Genomic DNA, 11,205 nt, shown 5'->3' with positions numbered 1-11,205 from the left:
CCTAAGGATCGATATAGTCTTATAGATGCTATATATGTTAATTGAAATAACAACTAATAAGGACCTGTATAAACTAAACAAATTGGTCACTCACAGTCACTAGAGTATTTATAATTGATGTTGGGAATCTGAGAATTGATACTGAGGCTACCGGCCTAAACATGCACAAGTTATGGTAATTAAGAAACAGCTAAGAACCTAATAAATTAGAGAAATGATATGTCCACAACATTTTTACAACAAATCTTAAGTGGCAGGTTGTTACTAGTTGTTATTGTTGGGGCAAAAAAGTAATCTTAGTGTTAAGTTTAAATTTGAACCAATAATAACTAACCACCTATGATTTGTTGTGAAAATGTTGTAAAAATGTTGTGAACGTAGCACCTCTCAATAAATTATTTCTCCTACTTGGTTTTTGCAATATTTTACAGATTCTCTACACGGTATTGGTAGACGAACAAAGGGAGTTTCCTACTATATATCAAGCCTAATAAATTCTCCGCATGAAGTTTGGAATTTCGGAATGGTGCAAAAAGGCTAGCTAGTTGTCTAAGTATATATCTTTTTTCTTCTTCCAACTTTCTTTTTATTTAGTAAATATAAAGAATAATACTATATACAATAATGTGTCACAATTGATGAAACGACAAATAGTGAAAAATAAATAATAAACTAGTGTTAGTGACGAACTCGACCGAAAACTAATAACAATTTATCATTTCAATAAATTAATGTGTACTATAATATTATTCAAATATAAACCTAACAAGTCCATTAAAATTGGAGAGGTGCTATGTCCACAATATTTTTACAATATTTTCACAACAAATCATAGGTGGTTAGTTGTTATTGGTTTAAATTTGAACCTAACACTAAGATTACTTTTTTGCCATAACAATAATAACCAGTAACAACCTGCCACTTAGGATTTGTTGTAAAAATGTTGTGGACATATCATTTCTCTTAAAATTGGAAGGAATTACAAAATAAAATAAAACAAGCTAATCAAGTTGGTCATTTTGGAATTTTTCTATCAAGTGAGATTTCCATAAAGAATGACTCCACTAACAGTGCTTCTTTAAAAAACTAAATAGGACAAAGGGTTTTGGTGGTCCATATCCATCTCTTAAAATATAAGAAGATAAAGAAAAACCCTAGTTTAAAATGCCTGGATCATTATTGAATTTAACAGTTGCCCCACGTTGCTGCATGACAACCCTATCACACTTCCCACAAGAGAACAAAATTAAACTGGGATTCTCTGAGCAATACTCTACAGGGTTTTTTGTCTTCCCACAACCAAAAAAAAAGAGAGAATCCCTACCATCCTGCCATGTGAACCAGAAACTAAATTAAAATAATTTCAACTATATAATATACAGTACTACTATATGTATTATAATTAAAATCATAATTCATATATGATGGATATACCATATATTCATAATGCTCTCTCTTTCTCTCTCATTGATTTGCCGACCCTTCGTCGATGCTGACGATTATCCATCTTATTAAATTAAACTAAACTAAAACAGAGTATCCACAGTCGTGTTTTTTTAAGTGATATAAGTACATTTTTGTTAAACCTAAGAAAAATATTAATAAAACTTAGCTTTCCTTACTGTCACATTTGCTTGCTTGCTTCTTGTTGTTGGTCTGCACGCGAGACACTTGCCTTAACTAAGATTATGATCCCTCTTTCACTACGTCACCGGCAAGCTCACCGGCTACTCTCATCATGCCCATTGCCCCATCTAATTTTCTCTGCTTGGACGGCTATGATTACCATTCCACCTGTCTTTTGTACCTAAATTGTCAATTTTCTAATGCCTGTAACATACAAGGTCAAAGTAGGGGTCCACATCAATATCATAAGTGTCAAAGTTTCATTTTGATTCGTTTGATTTTTGGCTTAGTTTATTAACATCGCTTTCAATTAGTTTAATGGGTAGTCATTGTATAAGGGTTTTAAGTTTGAATTTTGACTATACCAAAAAGAAACTAATTCATATCTTAACTTGGTAAAAAAATACTTATTTTGTAACGAATGTCATGTGTTTAAAATTTTATTATGCAATTTATAAAGAAATAAAAATGACTTGTTAACTTGCTTATATATCAAAGCTGTATTTGTTCTAAATATGATTGTATTTTAATTTGTATATTTGAAACAAATCAGCAAATAAAAACCCAACACTCATGCTTCCCTCCTTGAGTTTGCCAAATTTTCAAGGTTTGGTGCTTAATTTGGTCCGATCGAATTGCTATAAACAGTTAAAATAAAAGGTAAAGAACCAGTCAAAGATGGACAGTTCGATTTCCACAGGCTAATTTCAAAGGTTTCCTTGGATTTTTTTTTTGGGGGGGGCTATAATGCATGATGAGGTGGGGCTTATGCTTGTCAACACCAACCACAGTGCCTAATGTCTAGGCTTTGGTGTAGGAATTTTAGTAGGGGCTGAACCACCATATGCATAATAAACATTAATTTGCATAACATATAGTGTATCAAACAAGGGAGCTTCTTCCCAAGGTAGTACAGCCCATTTTTGGAGGGGAAATTAATGTGAAAATGATCACTTTGAGAACATGGATAGCATAATATTGTATACTACAAATGTACATTGGAAACTCTGTAACTATCATCCTTACATGTGATTAAATTAATAAGGATTTGGATATTATAGGCCCTCGGATTGTGTGTCACGTGGCCCTTTCCCATGTGACATAAATGACTTTGCTTCTAACGATCGAGAAGCTTTAATTAGTTATAATAGTTAAAAGGCGATTTTGCCATTTTTTGGGGGATCATTTTAGAGATCCCAATGCTCCTTTAAGTGTATTTCTAGATCAAGAAAACCACGGTCTTGCGTACGTATCTCTCTTGTGCTTCTAAGTTGTAATCTTCTTTTGTCACTTACGATATTGCGTTGAACTTTCCACTTAATAGTAAAGTCATGCTAACTATTGCCCTTAAGATATTGATTAACAATCCATTTTAGAAAAGTTTTGACATCACTTTTATGAGAAATGAAAAAAACTGTCAAAAAATTAATTGTTTTTCTTTCTTTCCCCATAAACACTTCCTTTAAATGGATTATTAAATAATGTCCTAAGAACATTTGTTAGCATTTTTCATAGTGAAGTTGGCCTTTGAATTATTGTAGGGGCACATTTTAAAAATTAAAATAGAAAAGGAAGAAGAAGAATAAGAAGAAAGACCATAATTTATAGCACAACATAAGTGTATAGGTTGATAGGAAGGAAAAACGAATTTATATGTTTGCAACTATCACCACTAAGGAAAAAAAAAAAAAAACGAATATATTTGATGCATAAACACCGATATATACCTTACTTTTCCTTTTTTGACAAAAATAGTTTTTTTCTTTCTATTAGATACTATTATCATAATTCTTCTTTTGATGGAGTTAAACTATTTAATAATTATAATAATTAAGAAAGAATGTTTGAGAAACCAACTTTATTCCATATCGGGTTATTTATATTTTTACTAATCATGATTAATATTTTTCAGTTGTTTTTGTAATACTATATTCTGTTAGATCAAAAAATTATACTTATTTTTAAAATAAAGAATAAGGTCAATAATCTAATTATTGTACGTGGTCTAGATAATTTTTTTCCCAAGAGCCTATTGCCCTTTTCATAGACTTTTTCTCAATGCGACAAACATCTTCAAGAGGATAATCTCTTGAAGAGCTTTCGTGTGCTGATTTGGATCATTTTTAATTTTTTTTAAGTGAGTAAAATTGTAATAATTAACTTAGAAAAAATGAGGTTTTTAAAAATAACACGTAAAAAATTCATATACTATACTATATAATAAAAGTTGAGCCTTAAAAATCGTAGTTGTGCCAATTGCAAGTAGATACCTTACCCAATTGCCAAAACTACTTATTTTTATATTAATTTTTACAATTGATTGCCTAGAGAGCTTTTGTTCAATTTATATATAGATATTCCTTCTCAATAAAATTAAATATATTTTATAACTTCATGACTAAAGCCTTACTAAGGGCAGGCCTTGAACTAGTATGATGGACAAAATCCACAAATAATCCAATAACTAAGGAAACTTTGACAAGTACTTCAATAGTCATTTACACATTAGAGAATTAAATAATCATACAAATGCTTGTCAATCTAATTAAAAACGAAGAAACCATTCACCCAATATCATCACCTAAAAATTAATTAGGTCATGAGAATGCAGTGAATGATGATGATTCAAATGTGAAAATATGACTTTATTGCTCAAGTTTACAAATTACAAAGAAAGTAAAGGTATGCCAAAGCGAAAACAAACTCCATCTTTATTTTATAGAGAAAGATATCCTATACATAATCCATGATTCATGTTTTTTTTTTTTTTTAATTGCTCCATGATTCATGTCACAATACCAAATTCCTAATTGTGTATTCCCCAAACAACATTAGATGTCATACGTAATTCTAGAATAAAAGGAAACTCGGCATGCTTCTAGCAATATCTAGCGTAAAGAGAATGAGAATAAAACATTATTTATGCTTGCTAGGTGGAAGATGCGAGAGAATTTAAACAAATGGATTAAGATCATTTCATATTATCATTTGCACTTAATAACTAACAATTAATGATTTTACAACAACCAATTCCGAAGTTGGGCCGTTTAAAGTAGGGCCCAATAATACTTCAACTTAGCCCAATTAACAAATTAATCACAAGCTCAAAGTCATTTTAATCCTACCAATTAACAAATCACAAGCTCAAATACTTTTTTTTTTCCCCTCAAAAAAAAAAAAAAAAAAACTCAAAAGACATTTTAATCCTATGGTACGTACGTACTACCAAGATCATAATATATAGTATTACATAATAAAAGTTGTGCTCACGCAATTTAATTGTGTGGAAGTGTCCTTTCCTTATGCATAGTAATAAATAGTCATTTTGTTCCTTTGGCCTTCTATTTTATTACCAAAGTTTAAAATCTAAGAGCATTCACATTAGTTCATGCAAAAAAAATTTGTCTATTTTTAGTGTAAAATCTATTTTTTCTATTTTACACGCTCAATTTTCAAAATACCGCATATCAAATTATCTATTTATATTACATTTAATTAAAATATCATTTTTTCTCTTTTTTCAATTGTTTCTCATTTTTCGCACACAAAAACCATCATTTATGCTCTTTCTTTATCCTCAAGATACATAAAGAATAAATAAATAAACTAAATTTAAAATAAACAATGTTAGTGTAAATTTTTTTTTATTTTTTATTTTTATAATCAATATCAGTGTAAGTTTATACCGTTACTATAGTAATTATGCATATATTTTTACACAATTTTACATAACCATATGTGGGTGAATTTTGGACTTCATTGATTACAATATAGTCTTTTCTTTTACTATACAAACACTAATACAAGTGCTCTAATACTATTGAAATCAACTTTTGGGTGGAGGCAACTTTTTAGATGCCTAAATTTCAAAATTTTAATACGTACAAAACGCAAACTTTTAAAGTTGTAGAAGACAATCGTCTCACTTTTTTGTCTTTAACTAGGAAGACGCAATTACACAGTACATGCATGTAACATGATGCACCCTGTAACTTCTTATATTCACATTCAACCAAGCACACTCTTTAGCTGAAACATGAATCTTACGTATCAAGCCCATCTCAACATGAACCTAAATCAACTATTTGACTAGCAACTCATTATACCATGGAGGAAAAATAACTATATAGTATTTACTTATATAATTATATCCCTAAAATGTAATAAACTTTTAAAAATTCATTTTCAAAATCTTGAAAAGCTTACGTAATCATTTATGTCACATATTACAAAATTTACCAAAATGTTTTTGCCACTTAAGATATTAAACTCTCTTTTTCTTTTTTTATAATCTGATAATAACAATGAGGGAGGAAAAGAAAATTTAAATCTTGAATGTCTTTATTAGAAATATCAGAAAATACCAATCGATTAAGCTACAAGAGACTTAGAGTATGTTTGGTAGACTGTAATAGACATTGTAATGTAATAGTTGTTCCTATGATTTAGTTATTCTTTAGTTTGGTTATATTATTATAATGAATAATCATTCTTTATGAATATCTATTCTTTAAAATGAAGAATAAATATTCCTTTTTAAAAGGTTATATAATTAGTTATTCCTTAGTAAATGCAATAATTTCAAAACTTAATATATTTCCAAATAAACAAACTTTCTATATACATCTAACAATTATAAAAATAAAAAATCATAAAAAAAATAACACATATTTTTAAGGAGATATAATTGTTTAAGTAAGAAATTTCCTAAAATAAATGTTAAGTTTCATTCTAATGTTATAACTCACAATCAAATTATTTTTTTCTTTTTTGAGTATGTTTAGTTATTACATTACAACACATTTTATTCCTAGTAATAAAGATTACAATTCCTATCGAAATCTTCATTCAATGTTCCAAACGTACCCTTAGATTAGCCTAATTGAATGAATTGACTAATGAGATTTGAACCAATCTTGTCACCTCACCATATCAATATTGGATCTTGCAAAAAGAGGATTTTTTATTGATGTATTCAAAAATATTTTAGTATAATACCTCTAATGATCTTTTTATTATTATTAGTCACCTCACCGTATCAATATTGGATATTCCAAAAGAGAATTGATCTAAGATGTATTCATAAATTTTTTAGCATAATACCTCTATTATTATTATTATTATTATTACATACACACTAGAATTTAAAAACTCTTGTTGTCCGCTTCACAATAATATATTGCTTATTATCATTAGGTTAAGACATCATTAAAGGTTTTTTTTTTCTCTCTCACATTTTTTGGTGTGGGTGGATTCAAACCTAATTTCCTTATTCAAGAAAGGAGATTTAATTAGTTAAGTAAAACTCACAATACCTCAAATGGTCTCGTGATTCATTTTCAATTATTTTAATTTCAACCATTCGTGTTTTGTTATGACATTAATCTGAATTTTTTTTTTTTGGTCCTAAAAAAAAGACAATATGAGATAATTATTAGAATTATGTTAGTATGATACCCGAAAAATATTAGAGGTTCCAAAGAAAGAGCCCATAAGAGAATATTCGAGTAATATATTTATATATAATTCCCCCCCCCCCCCCCCCCCCAAATTGTCCAAAAAAAATAGTAGGTAATCAGTCAGGAAAGCATTTTCCCCTCTCCTATGATTGTTAGATTGAAAAAGAAGGACACTTTATGAGGGGCCTTTCAATTACCAAGTTTTCATCACATCTCTCCTCCAAAGAGCAAAGATTTTTTTTTTTTTTTATAAATAATTTCAACTTATGTCGTCCGCTCCAAAAACAAAGAAATTAAAATTAAGTAAGAAGTACTAGTAGCGTACATACTAGCAAGGAAAAAAAAATACATATAAGAGCAACTACATTAGTCATTGCAAACTTTCTGTCTATTTTACATAAACAATTTATTTTTTCTATTTTACACTCATTTTTACAAAACACCTACATCAGTTTATCTATTCTACACATTTATTCAATAAAATATTCATTCTTTTTCAATTTTTTTATTATTTCTTCACTCACTACCTCTCTCACAGACCCAATGCTACCAAAACAAATACTAAAATATTAAATACATGAAATACAGTAACCGTGCATATCCATAGTTACTGTAGCACGTGTGTATTTATGCACAATTTACACCCACAAATGTGGGTTTTTTTTGGGTCAAAATGTGTATATCTCAACACTTTTTCTATTTTGCATTATTTTGTCCTTACTGATGCAAATGCTCTAAAGCAAAATCCAAAACTTCATGATAAACGTAAATACAATCATGATCATGGCATCCACACAAGAATTTGCCTCCCAATAATTGTGCCTGATGCATAATAAATATATATGTGAACATTGATGTGTTATTATGCATTAAGATATTAAAGACTAACCACCGCATACCCTTGGTGCAATAGTCACTCCATAAGTATAAATGCTTGTGAGGTGTGGGGGGTAAGGGCCGAGGTTTAAGTCTCCAAGAGGGAGCTTCACACATATATACATTTAGATTAGGTTAGAGTAGAATTCTATCTTGTATAAAAAAATTAAAAAATATAGATATTGAAGACTAATCACCCGAGATATTTAGAAATTAAACCAAGTTTAAACCACGATTTTAAGAACCATGCGGTTCAACCGCGGTTCACACGGGTCCATGCTTTTCTTGCATAAAGAGGTTCTTCAGGCTAAAAGAACCGCAAAGAAGAGGGGTTCACGATTAACCGGGTCGGACCGTACGGTCCGGTCCGAATTTCAAAACCTTGGTTTAAACACGTACAATTTCTCGACCAAAAAAAAAAAAAAAGGTGAAAACATGTACAACAGGACAATCCGGAACCAGATATCGCAACTTCGAGTCCCTAGGCAATGTGTTGGTGATTACGATTGGGATTTAGAATTTAAATTACTTTGTCATCTTTTTCTATGTAGATTTTACGTAGACTGTTGGAACCATGTATAATTTACCTTCTATGTAATTAAAGATCAAATCAAAACATTAATTACTAGAAAAAAAATATGAAATTAGTTAATAAATCAATGGATTTTTTTTTTTTTGATAGGAATAAATCAATGGATTGATTGTTAGAGAAAATGATATTGAAGCAATTATTATGTTTTTTTTTAAGCAATTATTATGTAATTTAAATTCAAACTATCATTGATTTTTGTGCCTAATCCCCATTATGTATAAATATGGATTCCATTGAACTTCTTCAATTCTAAAAGGTTGGTCATCAATTTTATGTTGAGATATCACCGCTCTCCCTTAGTGCAGTAATCACTCTACAAGTATAAATACTTGTGGGATGTGGGATGTGGAGTGTGGGGGGTAAATGCCGGTTCAAGTCTCTAGGAGGGAGCTTCATACATATATACACTTAGATTAGGCTAGAGTAGAAATTCTATCTTGTATAAAAAATAAAAATAAAATTATGTTGAGATGTCCTAAAATATAGTTCTCTTTAAAAAGTTAATTAATAAATTTCCCAACATATCATTTACTTTATTTCTAAAAAATATGTATCATTTTTTACTAGAATTTAAATTAATAAAGACATTTTTGGATACTTGTACCTTTTTAATTAAAAAACAATGCATCAAATGATGTTTTCTTAAAATTTTGGATTTTTTAAGCATGACCAACAAACGAGTAAGTCTACCACAAACTTTTCCACAACTTTGCGATCACTTTGTTACATGACAAGTTATAAGTGTTAGAGATAAAATAATAGGTCTATAATTTCACTACTCACGAATTGCCACGCACCAAAGTTGTGGTAAAATTGTGAAAAAATTTGTGTCATTTGACTTACAACAATCTAAGACGGGTTAGTAATGTGTTATCAACAACAAGGCTGAACCACATTTTTCTCTCCTCTTTTTTTTCTCTAACTCCTTATCAAAAATTTATGCACGATATCAGAGCTGGTTGATTGGACGTTACTGAATCTCTTCATTCACGTGATTTCCTATTTCTGGTGATTTCTAATCTAATTACCTAGTTAACTATTTTTTATCATTTATCTCCTTACTTTTCTTCGTATTTTCACTTGTAATACCTCGTTTCATAGTAAATAATTTCATCACATCAACGTTGTAGCGATATCTTCATAGCATGATTTCTTATGGATTCCTCATTAAGTGAGAGTCTCCATTTTAATGGCGTTGTTATCTTCATGTGAAATTAATTGAAGCACGTACATTGGTTTATACTAAGTTTCACTTTTGTCAGATTTTCTTGTACCCAAAAAAGAATACAAAACTTTGAAAGACAAATCAAACTTTGGGTTCAATTTTTGCAAGTTGTGCATTTCATCAAAGATTAATGCACAACTTGAGAGGATGTGTTGGAAAGTATGATTTACATTCCATGCATTGAAGACAGAATTAAGATATTGATTGCCAGAGAAAATTATAAAATTTTTTATTAAATCAAGGGAGTGATTGTTAGAGAAAATTATTTGATTGAAGTAGTCAATATGCAATTCAAATAATCATTGATTTTTGTGTGTAACCTTCATTATAAATATGGGTTCAATTGAAATGTATTATCAAACAAAGTGAATAAGAAATCGTAGTCCTTTGAATTTTTGTCCAGTGAATGAATGTAAGCCACAAGGCGAAATCACATAAACTCTCATGTATTATCCATCTTTCTATCACAAATTTCTACATAGCTAAAACCCAAAATTTAGCTATAATAGCGAATATCATCTCTGAATAGTCATTGTAGCTCCCCAAATCAATTATTTATTTATTTAACAAACAATTTCTCTTGTCAACCATTGTAGTCTCTGCCCAGCACGATGTAAAGGTTGTTGGGATTTTAGAGCACAGTAGTCGGTTGGGGATTTGCTTGATGGCGGAAGTGACTGGAGCTAATTAAGGTCCAATTGGTGGCTCGTGATGTGAAGGTTATTGGGTTTTTATTAGAGTTTGATTGATGATTCAGTCAAATTTTTTATAGATTGATGATTGTTGATCGTTGATCGTTGATGTGACTCGTTTATTGGTTGAGGATGAGTTCAATTTTTGGTTGATTCGACCAGTGATTTTGAAGGTTGAGTAGTCGGTGGCTAGAATTGGAAAGAATCGAAAGATATGACTACTAGAGTCATGTAGTCAGTGATTAATTTTCAAAAAACAAAATCAAATGTGATGGAGAGAAGTAACAGAGTTTGTTGAGAGGATATAACTAGTTAAAATAAAATAAAGTAATGGATTTTTAATTGAAGTTTATGTGGAAGTTCAGAAAAAAAAAAAAAAAAAAAAAACGGCTAAAGATGTTCTAAATAATTATGGCAAAAAAATATTTAAAAAAATTAAAAGGTTAATTATTGTTAAATATAGTTAGTTACACACAATCATATACAGTTTGTAAAATTTGAGTTATAATTGTGAAACCGAACAATTGCGTTTTCAAAAACACAGTTTCACAATTTTAACTAAAATCGTATTTTGAAAACATGTTTTCACCTTGTGTACGTGTACACAATTTTCTTCGCGATCATCATTATAGGTTTACAACAGCTGAACCAATTATACAAGTGCACATAAAGGAATATTTTTAGTGAAAGAAAATGAAGTGAAATCAGAAACCATGATGAAATGAAATAAAAAGT

This window comes from Castanea sativa, chromosome 5, assembly GCF_040712315.1.
Source record: "Castanea sativa cultivar Marrone di Chiusa Pesio chromosome 5, ASM4071231v1".
Classification (NCBI taxonomy): Eukaryota; Viridiplantae; Streptophyta; class Magnoliopsida; order Fagales; family Fagaceae; genus Castanea; species Castanea sativa.
This window is presented reverse-complemented; position numbering follows the sequence as displayed.